Raw genomic sequence first — 16,900 nt, forward strand, 5'->3', positions numbered from 1 at the left:
CTGACTCCTGCTTCTACACGGAAAACAAGGAAATGCTATTATAAAGCATGCCTCCAGAGAGAGAGACACAGACGTGTGAGTGTCCTTACCTCTTCCTTTACCTCTTCCTCACCTCTCTCTCCTCTCCCTCACCTCTACAAAACTGCAAGGTTACTTTTAATCTGTCCTTTCATGCTCACTCCACCCCTTCCTTCTTTCTTCTAAATATCTCCCATCTACCTCCCTGCTGTTTAGCCTTTTCCTTTAACTTCCTCGTTTCTCTCTTCCTCCTCCGGTGCTTTCAGACCTGACCTCTCTTTGTCCTCTGCAGTGGAAGGACAGTGGGGAGCGCTCCAGAGTCTTCCAAAAGTAGGCCGCTTTATTACACTCTGCTGCTTTTTGGGAGCATCGAAAGTTTAGCAGTGAGAACTACTGCACATGTGATGTGAGAAAAAAAGAGGGTAAAGTCAACTTGAAATCAAAATAGTATTTTTTTAACCTAGTAAGCTCTTGTTTCAGGTCAATATAAGAATAACTGATCATATTATATCATTTCTAAAGCCGAATTCCTGTATTTATTTTTGTATTTTTAGTATTTCATTTAAATGTATTGACATTTGATTACTTTTAAAAGGTGCATTGAAATAATAAGACAGCAGCAAACAAGGATAGAAAGAGATATGATGTGTGTTGTGTTCTATTATTTGTATTTTAGCTATAGATGCATTTTATTCCTCCCTAAAAGACAAGATAATGACCACCCACACTGCACTGTGCATGCAAGATGGTAGAGTGCAGGAGAAAACATGCAAATAAAAGCAACCGTACAAATATTCCTCTACCCATCCAAGTCAAAATCCACAATGTTTTTGCATCAAGTCATCTTACAATGTGTTGAAACAACACAGCATTGGAAATTTGGAGCAGGATAACCGCAATGCAAACAGATGGGTCTGGAAGAGCTAGACCAGGTTAGCTGCGATGCTAAGAGACACAGCAGCAGGGCTCAGCAGACTTACATTAGGTTAGCTGCAATGCTAACAGCTGGACTCACAAGAATTCGACCAGGTTAACCATGATATTAACAGCCAGCTTTTGGCAGAGTTAGACAAAGTAAGCCACTATGCTAACAGCCAGTCTCAGAGAGTTGGAGTGAACAAACAGTCGGAGGTAGACATGGCTGAATATAATGAATTTGTTTGTTGATTTGGTCTAAGATATTTGTGTTCTAGTGTAACACTTACCAGCAGAAATCACTTAGTGCTCCTTTTAAACATCTTCTTAAGTCAATGTTACTAAGGTCAAGCAGCAGCTAGCTGCAAAATATTATTCAGATGTTATAACATCGGTGGGCAGCCACTTCAGCATCCAGGGAGCAATTGGGGATTAGATGCCTTGCTCAAGGTCGCCTCAGCCATGAAGGCTAAGGGAGGAGAAATTCATATCCCTTTATTCTCCCAGGCCATGAGAACGAACGTGTGACCTTACTTCTCTAACCTTTGAGCCACAGCTGCCCTTAATAACATAATATTGTTAATCCTCCCCCCAGAATCTTCACCCATCATTGAACAAAACACTGATATACACTGACATGTCACATGTTATGGGATAGGAACTAGTATTATGTCCAGTGAATTTTGTCCATGCCCCATGGAAGCTAAAAAATGCTACACTAAACTACTCATATGGAGAAAAAATTATACAAAATATATTTGATAATTCTGAAATTATGAATATTATTTTGTTTGCACAGACAATTCAAGCCAGACACCGCCGGTCACAATCATTAACACCCACTCTGCTGTCCACACTGAGCGGTATTGCATTCTATGATATTTTTGCTGCACACACATTTGAACTTCAAAAATTAAACATCCTACATTTTTTTTAGAAAGTAGAGCGTAAAAATTAAACTTGTTAAAAACATTTTCAGACTGTTTGAATGAGCAAAATTCGTTCAGAATTATGTTAATTAACTTTGCAACACTGAAGAAGCATAGACCTATTATTTAAGAAAAATGTTTATCAAGAGCCAATCTCCTCGTCTACTCTAATAAAATTAACAGTGTCTAAGAATATAAAAGTATAGAAAATATAGAAAAGACTTTCTGAACAAACATTTTTTTCTTTATTTTAAACAGATAGCCTTAGTGCAAAACACGTAAAACAGCAATAAGCAGCTATGTGCAGAGGAGCTCACATGTGCGCAGTGCTCACTGCAGTTCCAGAGCTGCGTGATTATAAGATTCTATCTTGTGCAACATTTTATGTAAACACAGTTTTATTTGTTACTTTACTTTATTGTGATTATTACGCCATAGGTTTATATAAAATAAAAATAGCTTTAAAAAAACAAAGCCTGACTCAACCCAGCTCGAGGAAAGTGGTGGGAAATCTTAGCCCCGGCTTAGGTCTCGGTTTGGGTTTGGATTTGGGCAGAGAATCTAAGCTCTAGTGGGTATTCCCATGTCGTCTTCTGAGGTAACACTTCATGATCAATTTGCACACTGCTCTCCCATGACTTTTGGCATGCAAGTTTAATTCAGAGTCAGATACCACCCTGTTATACATCACTTTATGAAAGGAAATTACATTCAGGTTTCATTCATAAAAGGATTTTGATTATTTGACTTTCAGCTCAGAGCGGCCCACTGCCTTGCTAACATTTCTGCACGTAGCAGTGGATTGCGCTCGATGCATTGGAACTTCTCATAGAAAACATGAAGGTAGTTTATTACAGAGAAGCTCCTGACTGAAAGACTAAACCTCCACTGAGCTTCCTCACATTTAGAGCTCCTCTAAATGTGAGTGAGTCTGGCTTACCACATGACAGACAATAAAATGATGAGCAGATTCAGCTCTGTCAGATGCCTGGCACGACATATCTTTGAGGCTGAAAGAGGAAAATGAAAATGTCAGGCTATTAGTGTAGAGGAACAGTGTGCTGCTGCTCGACGCTGAGAGAATGTAGCGAGAATCCAGCAGCAGGACACAGAGTGCTGTATGAAACTGCGGTAGTGCTGACGGGGCTGTTCGGGCTGACCTTGCCTGGGCCGGTGGGCTCGTGCTTCATGAAACAGCATGCCGCGCACCTCCCTTCTGTTCCGTCACTGCTGAGGTTGCCCTGGCGATGAGAGATGCTCGGCTACGTCACACAACTGGCACATGTAGGCCAGGACATATGTGCGATCCATGGGGAAGGGGCAAAACACCTTCTTGCCTCTTAGAAGGGGGAGGGTAGGATCACAGGGGCATGCTGGGAGATAGGAACCGAGCATACGGGGCTTAAAGCTCGAGCCGGATGTTGCTGAAGCAGGAAAAAGGTAAGATCACTGCTGCCACTGCTCTACCTCACTACCGATCCCGCAGGGAGCCCAGAGAGGGCAGCGCTAAATCGGGCCTGAGGGGAAGGCAACGGAACTTTCCCCTATAGTGAGATTGTGTCTTCAGTCATCCGCTGATATAACATGTAACAGACTGGTCAAACTGCATTCTTAAATATACAGCTTTAAAAAAAAACAAGAGACCACTTAGAAATTATGGGTTCCCTTGATTTTACCAAATTGAAAACCTCTGAATATAATCAAGGGGAAGATGGATGATCACAAGTCATCGAACCAAGCTAAACTGCTTGATGCTTGATGCTTGATGCGAAGATGCATGAAAACTGTGACTAGAAACCAGGGTTATTCCACCAAATACCTCTTCAGTTCTTATTTTGCCTTTTTTGGATTTAAAAGGGTCCTGGGGCCTACCAGATACCTCTGTTTTTAGAATAAATATATGTGGCTTTTTTTTTTGCAGGAGATTCGTGATCCTGAGTGAAGAAGGGAACAATTTATTCTAAGTAATGGTGTCCTGGTGTCTTTCACCATCCATACAACATCTTATATATTTATCCCAAGAACAGAACTGCATGGTAGGTTGGTTGGATATATTTTTTTCTATATATTTTTCAATAGTGTTTATTAAATTAAGAAAATAAGCAATTTATCCAAAAACACACAATTTTACACAGCACTTTAAATATATATACATTAACCTGAATTGTGGAAATACTCTTTTTACACATTCACACCAGTGAGCTCTCTAAATCCCAAAATCTCCATAAACCTTTGGTATGTCACTTTAATTAAAAAAATGAGGAATAATTGACATTTTTTACTCAAGTAAAAGTATAAAACTACACTCTCGTAAATGTGCTGAAAGTAAAAATAAAATAGTTGCTTTTATGTGCAGCCTACACTAAAATTAACATTTTATCATTTTTGAACTAGCCAAACAAAATGAATGAAATGAACTCTCCCACTCCTCCTATAAATATGCAAAAGAAATGTTTTCCAGTATTTTTTTGTTTTGTTTTAGAGACTGGTGGTTATCATACAGTTAGAAGAAAACCGGTGAATAACAACTACCTCACTTGTAGTGCCAGGACCTTTTATATAAAGTGTTTTAGGGTAGCTAAACTACCTAGAGCAAGATTTAAACAAATACCACATATGTGTGTGCTCAATTAAACAAAAAAGTTTAATCTTAACATATGCTATGATTTGTTTGATCCCAAAAATGTAAACATAAAAGTAACATGCCTCATCGATCCAGCGTCACAGCTTTATTTATTCATTCATTCATTATTTTCACTCTTTCAGTCATTTATTTATTATCATGAATCAGTCCCTTGAATGACGTACCTACACTGCTAACTTACAACCATCTGGTCAGCTAACCAAAGCCATATGCTGCAATATATGATAGATAGCAAGATCACTGAATCACTTTACAGCAATTTCTAAAGCTATATATTAAGCTTTGTATTCCATTTAAAACATGATTATTTGTTTATTCTGTGAATAGCAGTGAATCAGCATCAAACTTTTGAGAATCTAACAATATTCCAGCACATAACTCTAGCAGCCCTCAGAGCCCAATTAGCAAACCTGGAAAACTGTGAATATTGCAGATACTGTCAGTCTCAGGATTCTGAAGGATTTCACAATACTTGGTGTATAAAAGGGTATAAAATGTATTTCTTTAATTGAAAGGTATATTTGTATATATTTTATAAGAATTTAGTATATAGTAGTATAGAGAGAGCATATAGTGCAGCTGTCACTCAAAAATCTTCAAAAGGTGTATTCTCAAAGGTGGAATAAAAAAAAACCTTCTTAACATTCAATGTAAAAATATCGAGTAAAACATTTGGTACCACTTAGATGGTCCACAGTAGATGCTTCATACATCCTCAACTTACATTTAACTAATATTCAACTAAATATCTATTAATCCAACTAAGTTGAATCATCTAACCTTAACCATTAATCAACCCTAAAACATAAACCTAATCCAAACCTTGAACTAAAACCTAAACCTTGCCTTAAAATGTAAAGATTAGGGATCAGATTGAGAGTTGGATGTACATTACATTCAATAGCAAATCATTTATTTTTACCTTAGAGTTCAATTGCATTTACAGGTTTTCTCAGTTGGTTTGGTACATTTTTCAGATCAGAATTGAAATTCTCAAAACGAAAAGTTCATTCAATCTCCACATCTCCTCGTCACTTGTGCACATCATAATTGCATTTCTCATTGTGTTTCTCATATTGCAAATGCGTTTGTCATTCATGCAAATGGTTTTGTACAATTTTCAGCTGTTTTTTGCATTATCCATTGCTTATATCGTGCTCATCAAAATGTGATGTGCAGATTATCTGTTGAATTGTCTTACCCTCCAAAACATTTAGGCTTTAGGTCATTGCCTTGGTCATTACATGCAAAGGTGCTGAACATGTTATCATAATCTCTCAGGCATAATTTATACAAAGTTGGTAAAATCCTGGTCTTACAATGGCTAAAGCTGCTCGCCGGGTGCAGCCAAATATTGGAAGAACAACTGTGTCTTTGATCGTTCAAAAGCATTGCAAGGACTGATATTCAGTGTAACGTGAATGAAAACATGTGGCCCAACAGAGAGGAGAGTCAGAAAGCATAAAAAAGAAGCACTATAATTCATTAAGTCTCAGGTTGTTTTGAAGGTTTAGAGTAAGTTTCTAATTTTGTATTTTTTCTTTGTGTATATGTATAGTCGGTCTTTCCTAAATGTCTATACATCTTTTGTCAACAAATTGCAGTGCAAACAATACAGTAAAAGAATATTACTCAGAATTTTTTATTATTGTCCAATTCCTTGCTCTCAGTCTCCCACATACAGTCATGATAAACTATGTTTTGTGTAAGTTTGTATTTTGTGTGCAACACACACAGTTTTGATTGATTTGAGAAATGCACTTGTTGTGATGCCAATATAAATCATGATGTGAGAAATGTATGAAATCGACTGAGAAAAATTGTTATATACATGCAGATGAATGTTGGCTGAATACCAGTTGAGCATCTCTGAGGCATCTATAATGAACCATACAAATAAAATGATACAATTTTATAAAATGTAGTAATCAGAAACAACTGGCAGAATCACCTTACCTCAAAAACTGCAAAAAAAAAAAAAAACTGCAAAAATAAAGACAGCAATGCTACTCGTTAATAATATTTTAAATATACAGGACCAAATTCCAAACATTGTATGAAGATAAGCTCAGTCAATTTCTACCAATATCTGCAACACACAGCCAGCATTCAGCCCCACCCCCTCAAAACAAACAAGCGTAAAAAGCATGATTTTGAACTGCTGGCCAGTCAGCAGAGGGTATTAGGAACACGGTACATTAGTTTTTTTTTCTCCCTGTTATCACAGCATAACACCAAAGTGCAGCGGCAAATGAAACAGTCGGGATACGCATAATGTGTGTGTTAGACGTTCATGAGCTCATCAGGCTTAAACCTGTCCGTGAAGTACAACACAGCATGTAAAAGCTCCATAAACCCTTTAATCAGGCTCCTGAGAGCTGGCCTAAGTGCTGCAATAATCCCCTTTAACTCCAGCCTAATTGGATTCTACCAGAATTACTCATGTGCAAATACAGGCAGGAACAGCCATCAGTGACTTACAAAACCATCCTCTAATGCCACTCTGACACAGGTCAATAGTCTCATGACCAAAACTGAAAGCTGATGTTTGATTTGGCTTATTCATCAACGAAGCTGAAATCAAGTGCTCATGGGCCTGTCTGCTGATGACGGGGTATTAGTGAACACGCGTATTTATGTCTGAGAGTTTCTTGGTCTTCCAGACGTTGCTTTGACTTCCATTTCAAAATTAAATCATAATCATATTGTATAGGCTGTGACTGAATTATGTGTTAGGCTCCCTATTTTTATTAACGTGTGGCGCTAGTGAGTATGTCAGAGATTTTTCTCAGAGTGTCTAAATCGTGATGTGGAACTGGAATGTGATTTTTAGGGCAGAATTCGTTCATTCGACCAGAATCCGTTCACAAGTCTTGCTACTACTAAGCAACTGACAGGGAAACGATCTGGATTTCAGCCTAAAAGTGTTTAAAATCCACAAAAATGCAAAGAAAACCATCCAGAAGGAAAACATAAAATTTCCTTTAATGCTATATATGTACAAATCAGTAATTACAAAAAGGTTATTATAATGACCTTAAAATGTATAATGATTTTATCTTTTTTGTACACATATATTTACTGTATAAAGGTTAATATAGAACTGAATAAGTCACAGCATGTCAAATCCCATTTCATCCAGCCACTTTTAAACACAACCCGCCCAATATGGCATGAAACCACCCAATCTGGCAACATTGTGAGCAGCCATTAATTAAGAGTCTTTTGTTTTTAAACAACATAACATAACGGTCAAACATTATTCAATAAAGAGCACAAAGCTTTTATGATCTTTCCATTCAGAGCTCTTTATGTGTGTAGTGTATAAGATTTTATACACAGTTAAATAAACAGGGGGGTGGGTCTCCTGCGTTGAATATGGATGTGAATGATATCTGCCAGAGTTACTTGTCTGTTTGCAGAACAGTTCTAGCCAGACGCTACCAGTCATGATCAGTACCACCCACTGCACTGCCCACTGTGAGTGGTAATGCCTTCTTTGATATATTCCCGTTTATTCATGTGTCACACTTTTGCATTGCTTTTGCCTTTCTTGGTCTGTCTCTGTGCCTTTCCTCTTTCTGTTCATTTTCTTCACCATGTGTTCTGTCTTATCTCCTCCCTAGCCCCACCTTATCATTAGTGTTTTCACTTGTGTCTCATTTGTTACCCAGCCCTACTGTTATCTTCCCCAAATGTTTCTTGTCTGTATCAGTGTGTGTATATATAGCCCCTGTGTTTCATTGCTCTTTGTCTTGTCTTGTTAAGTTGATTCATGGTTCTTCTCAGTTCGTTTCCCAGTTTTCCAGTTAAGTTCTATTAGTTTGTTTTGGCCTTGTTTTTAAGTTTAATTTTAAACTTCAAACTTGACATTAAATTTACAAAATATCAATTAAAGAAACATTCAAGCAGTAATATAAATAGTTCTAATATACGTTTCTACATGGAATTGGTCATTGTATAACATTTCTCAAAATGAGACCTTTAAAGTGTCCTAATTTGAGCACTAAACAAATCGGTACACAGTCCTTAAGCATCCTGCATAAGAGGAAGCCCTGTTTTCTAATGAAGAGTAATAATTAGAGTCAGGCTCTTGCTCTTTAGCAGAGGCTCCACCAGCACTACAGCTAGGGTTTGAATGGTATTAGTGCTGAGTGAACAGTAGTAGCAGCAGCAGCGAGCGGCCGCCGTTCTTCCCCCGCTCTCATACACCGCCTGCGCCGCCTGATTCATTTAAGTACTCAATTAGCAAGATAACAAGCTGATGAATGGAGCGAGGGGGTGAAGAGACTGCAGAGCAGAGGGAAAACTTGACGAGCGACAGAGTGGGACGGAGGAAAAGAAAGGAAGACAGGGAGGCGGTGGCTGGGGGTGGGCAAAATGTCATCTCTCTGAGCTTCCGTGTATTTACAGAGTTAATGAACTTGTTAATGTAATCTTGCCAAAATGTGCTAATTGCTAAAAATGAACAAAAAACAGCAGTGACAAGATTTCAATTCACACATGATTATAACCACATACACACACACACACACACACACACACACACATGAGGCTTGCTTAAAACAGGCACACACTGGACTAACCATGTTTTGGCATACACAGTTAAAGGTGTCAAAGGATTCATTTATTAAGTTTATTAAGTTGGTTTCATACTATAATTAGTATGAGGCTTTGGCTGGGGTGAAAAAAAAATCCAATCTCCTTTAAAAATAGTGTTATTTGGCATCAGAATGAAATATATGGTTTAATTTAATTTAATTTTATTCATATTCATAGATTTACCACTTGTAAGAGTAATACAAAACTGGATAGTGTTGTATCCTCTCAATGTGTCCCCTCAGCATGATGTGTGGTTAGTGAGCTGAAGAAATTGTAGGCAGATGGGTTTACTTTTTTATATATAGGCTACTTGTCCCTGCTCACTTGCCTGGTTTGGCTTTTTTAAGCCTTAACTGTTAAAAAAATAAACCAGTACTTTTCCTTCTGGTATGTTTATTTTATTTTATTTTATTTTAGTTTGGTTGTCAGCTGAGGCAGTTCAGTGTGGTTTTTAAGGATCTTCACACTGGACAGAAGAGATGATTAAAAAAGCTTGCATGAGCTAGCATTAGCTTTTAGCCTTACACCGATCCCTGTTTGCTCCTACCCTGTTTTTCCAATGGCGCAGTAAAAGCCACAGTCAGGGAGCCTGGCTTGCACAGTAACTCATACAACAACTTACAGCTAGTCTGGTGCTCTTCAGTATTCTATCATTGCCATTGTGTTTTACTACTTTGTCAGATTTTACTATAGATTATGCCATGTTAATTCTGGGTTTTGGAAGTGGACAGTTTTCCAACTCTGTATCTATTACATTTTTCATCAGCTCAGTTACCATATTTTTCTGTTGTATAAGATTAAATCTTTTAGGGGAGGCTCAGACTGGCTCTGCAGACTAAAACATAGACTGCATGGCTTGTCAAATTAAATGTCAAAATGCTTTGTTACCAGCAGCTGGAGTCTGAGAGAACACAATTAACTTCACTCACTGTCCAGCACGGGAGTTTGATAGTTGATGTATCAGAATTGGAGATCTGGCTCTTTCCTCTGGCGGCTTTTAGTGATATAGACTGGTAGAACATGTATCTGAGGAGGCATGCACTCGTCCTTTACCTGATAGTGGGAGACCTAATTGGTGTGTGCATAATTGGCTAAACTAAATTGGAGGGAAAAATGGATAATTGTAATTTAATATAGTTTCCCTTCTGTTTATAAATTTAATATGGTTACATTTTAAGTTGTAATCTTTAATAACTAGTATACTCTTCGACTTTAAACAAGTGGACAGATGAAGAACAATGCATGTTTAAATGTTTACAATACATTTTTAATCTAAGCAGACATTGTAAGAAATTAAAAAGACACCTCTTTTTAAAACATTTTTTTTTTTAAAACATGTTCAGTATATTTAAACAATACTGAGATGCTGCCAGAATGAAATTCTAATACTTATGTCCGCATCCCTACACATGAGCCCCACTAGCAGGGAGCTGTTGCTCTGTTAAATATAAAACATGCACCTTTTCTAAATGCCCAGCAGTCAGAACAGCACTTGCTAGACACTTTGCTCCAAATTCATGCCAATTTGTGTACTCAAGGACATAGCGGGGGTGTGATTCAGACCCAACCTCTAGCGCTGACCTCTGCACTGAAAGACAGTGTTTCTTCCTGCCAGCGTGCCACTCTGGAGCCTACATGTAATGCAATGGCTTAACTGCAGGCTTAACTGCAGAGCCCCTTAGTACAGTTTACCACTTCCCTATCCTAATCCAGTCACATCACATCACATAAAAACCCTCCCACATACCCACCCACCCGCACACACACACACACACACACACACACACACACACACAAACATACACATACACACACACACAGAAAAACAAACCATTAACCAAACATTTAGTCATTCCACCCATTTATCACTAATTGAATCAACAATATTCCGAGCTGTCGTGCTGTCATCTGCTTTTCATTACAGCAATACACGTCTGAGAGATATGAAATATTACAATATGTCAGTGCTGATAGTCCCAAAGTTGAATGTGTCAGAGCGCAGGAAAGTGTAGGTTCGTTCATGTCAGAACTGTGCTCATCAGTGTGCAAATGACAGGGCTGAATGTCTGTCACTGTTTAAAGTGTCGGTTAGTTCTACCACTTAAAGTAAAGGAACTGCAAAGACAGAAACTGAACAGAAAGATAAGTGAAAGACATTTGTGCAAGAATATCTTATATATACACATATACATATTAAAATGGGGACCGAGAGGGCAACTCTGCCTTTAATTCCTAATTTGCTAACATGGGATTTGCCTGGATTAATCTAGAAAACATTCCCGGTGTGGCTGATGTGGAGATTAATGGCAGCGCGTACATGGAGAGCCTAGAAAGAGGATCAAAGTATAAAAGTAAGACATCATTCCAACCAGCAAAATTGAAACAGTCTGTGACTGTGTTTCGCTGCACAGTGTGCTTATTAATTTGCGTGATACGGAATTCTCCTGTGGGATAGTTTCAGCCTGAAAACAACATATTATTCAGAGCAAATGTTGAGTTATTTATTGTTTCAGTCAGATTCAGTCACAGTCATACACTTTGAATATTGTCAATGTCGCATAAAACCATGTATCTTATTAAACATAAACAACTGACAGATTCAAGTTAAGTCAAAATATAAAATTCAGCTAATGAAGATCAGATATCATATATACTCCAATTAAAAAATAGTCATCTCTTTAACTTATAGTTTCCTGGCCTGGATGTGTGCAATTGTATTATTGATCTGTGTAAGAAAAAAAAAAAAAAAAAAAGCACTGGTAGTTCCAGATGTTGTATTTGTGTGTGGAATGTGGTGCCATTATCTCTCAACATGGAGACCAATGACGTATCAATAAGGGCAGACACCTAAAGACTGAAAATCAGATAAAATCAATCACTGACAGCCAAAGCAGAGGGTGAATCAAGGACGTATTGAGGGATTGGTTTGAATGCAACATCCAGCATTGATTTAAGGTGCTATCTGATTCTTATTAAAATTCAAATTTAACTAAAAAAAATACATCAGAAAATCTCACTGGCAAAAAAAAAAAGAAATATCATGGGAATGTATCAGAGAAACTGCTCATGATCAAAACGTGCCATCTCACTTGGGAAACATGACAGTATATATATGGCTGCCAAATGTATTGGCTCTCTTTTGTCTTTATTCACAATGTGATCGCAGCAGCAGAATTAATTATTTTGTGCAGAGAATCATATAAACTGGCCAAATCTACTGAAGGGATTTACATTTCTGAGGACAGCACTTCACCTTGCAATGAGAAAACGACCCTAGAGGAACCAGCCCAAAATAATTACTGCAGATTATTAATCACAAACTAACGGTCAGGAACACTTTCAAAAATCATTGTCTGTGAACAATGTTTGCTGTTCAAACCACAAATGCAGGTTAATGTAAGCTATAATACGCAAAGAGGACGAAGCGATATGCCAACACAAACCAGAAGCGCTGCTGTCTTAACTAGGCCAAACCTCAATTCAAATTTTACATTTAGATTCATCTGACCGCAGAAGAGTTTTTCACTTTGCTTCTGTCGGTATAGAACACAATACGTTCTATTGTGATTAACATACAGTATGGGTCTATAAGATAAAAAAAATACTGCTTTCTGTTTTTTTATTTACATTTATTCACAATTTACACAACATTCCAACCTTTAATGTTTTGGGGTTACACAAAAACCCTTAAAACTTTATAGGGTATGAGATCAAATCTTAAAACTGTTTAATATTAAATCATAGTGTATCTAAAATAAAAAAGATCTAAGGGTGTTTTCACACCAGCACTATTTGGTCCGGTTAAAACGAACTCTGGTCCGTTTGTAACTTTAGTGCGGTTCGATTGAGCAGGTGTGAAAACAGTAATCGCACTTGGGTACGGATCAAAAGAACTAGACCGAGACCACCTCCTCTAGCTGGTCTCGGTCCGGTTCTTTTGATCCGCACACACCGAGTGTGATTACTGTTTTCACACCTGCTCAACTCTGGAGCGGTTTGCTTGTGGTGAGAACGTGATCCGGTCTCAAATGGATCCAGCTGTTAAATATAAGCCATTTATTTGAGCTAAACTGCTGATAAAGCAAGCACAGTTTTAACTGATATATTAGCCAGATATAGCTAATTACTACAGCTGTGAACAAAGTCTGTGTCTCTGCACACACCGTCTGCGCTGCATTCACTGCTCACAGCCGCGTGACTCTGTTTATTATGTATAAATCTGCGCTGCACGTAGAAACACTGTGTTTGAAAGTGCAGAGTTTCAGCGTATATTTATATTTAACGTACTCCCGTGTCAGACAGCTCTGACCAATCAGAGGACACAGGCTGCTCGCGTGGTTTATTGATGCACATTTTGGTGCGTTTACATTTATGCCTATGTGAAACCAGACCGAACACAGAAAACGCTCCAAGTAAACGAACTCATTAACTGATTCGGACCAGAGAAACGAACTACAGGTGTGAAAACGCCCTAAAAACTTGTGTTCCTTAAACATGTACCTGCACTACGTATGATCATTCTGTGTCAAGGCCCTAGTAATTAGTGTAAAGGTGTCAGTAGAGACAACATTTGCATGACTTCATCCAACAACGTGACGCAATTGTGGAGCAGATGAACAGTAGCAGACATTGTGCAGGTTTTTTTTTTTGCCATGTCATGCACATGGAAGTTGGGCGAACTCCAAAACTGAAGACACTATGTGAAAATGCCTGTGATTGGTCGAAAGCACAGACGACAGGCAAACAAAGATGCAGAAAGAATGCCTGCTCGTAAATTTGCGTTGTGTTCGGCTTCATGCAACGCTTGCGAATTTCATTGCACAGGAAGTATGCAGAGGCCTTAAGAGTAGTAAGAAGAGGTGAAAAGCTCTTCTCTTGAACTGTGTGGAGTAGTGATCTCAGGTGGAAAGAAAAGAAATTTCATCATCAGAGTATCCAAGACCTGGCTGCACTGTGCTGGCCTTTCTCATCCCCTGCTGACCTCTGAAAAAACAAAGATGAGGAAAGCAATCCCTCAAGACCAGGCCTCTAAGAAATAACAGGCAACCTAGTCTTTTCACTGTATCCCTCCTCCAGGTCCCGTCATATCCTGCGATCATGTCTCTTTGAGCCAGTGATGAAAGCAGGTAGTGGCATTACAGTGCTTGTGTAGGCATAACCTAGTGTGAGATATCATCTAAGAAAGGCTTACTCAGACCAGACCTGGGTTTTGTATACCACTGATGCATTTTACCTGATTTCTTTTTGCAACCAATGGGCTATATTTAATGTGGTATGGATATACTGAACCTTACTATACAGGTTTTCTAATAGATGTATACATATGAGAATTTCATATTAGAAAATACGGTAGCAATCAAAAGGTTGCACCTTAAATTTTGTGTTTTTTCATTATTTTAAAATGTTCTTAATTGTAGATTAATACTAAATTAATCTAAACTATGAAGAGTTTTAATAGTTTTAATAGTTTTAATATTTTAGATATTTTGCCCATCTTGGCTGGATTTTCTCAGTCAGCTTTATGAGGTAGAGTCAACTGGAACATCTTTAATTTAACAGCTGTGCTGAACTTTTCAAGAGTTTATTAATTGAATTTGTATTTGAGAGCATCAGTTGTAAAGTTGTGAAGAGGTAGAGTTGGTGGTATACAGTGAATAGCTCTATTTAAGTAATTTTCTAAACCATATTATGACAAGAACTACTCAACTAAGTAAAGAAAAAATGATTTAAGCAATGAAGGTCAGTTAATTTGAAAAATTTTGAGAATTTTGAAAATATCCTCAATTGTAGTCGCAAAGACGATCCAACATTATGATGAAACTGGCACTCATCAGGATCGCCCCAGGAATGGACTAAGACCAAGAGTTTATTAGAGTTACCAGCCTCAGAAACCAAAAGTTAACAGCACCCAAGATAAGAGAACACCTTAATGCCTCACCGAGTATTATGGTTTGTTCAACACTTTTTTTTTACTACATGATTCCTTATGTGTTCCTTTTTAGTCTGGATGACTTTTTTTACTCATCTTGTTCATTTACAACATAGTAAAAAAAAAAAACCATTGAATGAGAAGGTGTGTGAAAATATTTGACTAGTACTGTATGTGCAGAGACTGAACATATATTAATTAAAGTGACTTAATTAGTTAGTAATTAATTAAAATTCACTCATCTACATCTTCCAATCTGTGAAACTGGAGGCTAAGTGCTTTTTTAGGCTTCAACAGTATGAGATCATCTGCTTTATATTTTCAAGCCGTGCAACGTCACTGAGTGACTGAAGGCAGTTTGAGGGACAGCATGAACCCCTTGACTTGATACATGGCAATGTGGATTGAACTGAATCTGAAACTGAACTTTCCTGTGAAAGAGACTGAACACTGTTGTCAACTCCAGTGATATACGTTAGTCTCTATCTAAAATGTGAATCTCGGTTTCAGATGTAGAATGTTTGTAATTTTATTTCATAAATGTATGAATTTGAACAACACATCACTCCAGAGGGCATATGATAGGCCGTGGAATAACAGTGACTGACACTGATATATAGCAAATGACAGGTGAGTGAAGGACTGTATCTTCACAGAAAACAGCAGTGCTATGACTCACAGCGCTGAATTGATATATATATATATATACAAAAGTTTATTTTTTTGTTAAAATCATACGGTTAAGTTGTTAAACATGTTAAACACATTGTTTTGTATTTTGTAGAATACTGTAGGTAAGAACTCTACTTTCACTAGAAAACTGCAGTACTGCATTCCAATACAGTACTCACTGAGGATTGTTATGTAGGACTGTAAAAATAAAGTATGTTTTAACTATTTAGGAAATATATTAATACGGTGTGTTTCTACACAGTATTTTCAGTATTTTACTATTTGTACATTTTTTGAGCATAACATTGTTTTGAATGTAAAGTTTCATTTTGCATGAGAATTGAGGGGTTTTGCTCACTTTGTGTGTCGTTAGTTTTTTTGGGGTTTGAGAGTATGAGGCATGCTTTTAGGAAATTTGTGTGAACTGTGAAAAATTGTAATGTGGATGAATGCACTTGTTAAAAGAAATGTCCCTTAAACATTTGATATACAGTGTATTATACGTTTCATATTTTATTGTAAAAGAATTTGCAAGACTCTAGTAAAGGTTACTGACTTACTGCAAATGTTGTTTTAGTTAGAGTTAACAACAAGCTGCCTGATAAAACTTTGAAAACTTCTCACACAAAGTGCTAAAAATTGCAGGGATGAGCTGTTTCTTCTTTCTGTGACGCCCAATTTAAACAAACTACAATCAGTAATTTCACAAAGGCTACATCAGCCGGTGTTGATAGTGAAGGTGACATCTGGTAATGAAAAGGGTTCTTGGCATGTGTGACTCTAAAGCGATTCAGATTACAGCTCTAATGTTGACTTTGTCTGTCCTTCTCAATTCTACCTATTTATGAATGGCTCTGCAACGAGAGAGGGAGGAAGAGAGACACAGACACAGAGGGGAAACACCTTAAATATTCACCTCACAATTTAGCGTGGTAACACCTGACTGCTGCTTCGTGAATTTAGATTGAATGCTCTTAATTGATACAGGTTGAGAAAAGGCTGCGTGACCAGTCAACCCTCACCATCCTTTTATTTATGTAAATGTGAATGTTACAGCCCTCCTCCCTCAATTTCTGCTTTCTCCTTCTCTCTTTTTCTCTCTGTGTCTTTCTAAATCTCAGGAGAATTAGATAATAGAGGTCACACCGGCCCAGTGGTTTTCTCCTTAAGTGTTTTGCAGAGGACACTTTG

At 37.7% G+C, this 16,900-nt stretch overlaps 1 protein-coding gene across 5 annotated transcripts in view; it reads right to left on the reverse strand.

The window, feature by feature from the left end:
• The window catches only part of pde1ca (phosphodiesterase 1C, calmodulin-dependent a), a 137,445-nt gene that overhangs the window by 39,659 nt on the left and 80,886 nt on the right, over positions 1-16,900 (reverse strand). The window lies entirely within an intron of this gene.

Source organism: Astyanax mexicanus, chromosome 6 (assembly GCF_023375975.1).
Source record: "Astyanax mexicanus isolate ESR-SI-001 chromosome 6, AstMex3_surface, whole genome shotgun sequence".
NCBI lineage: Eukaryota > Metazoa > Chordata > Actinopteri > Characiformes > Acestrorhamphidae > Astyanax > Astyanax mexicanus.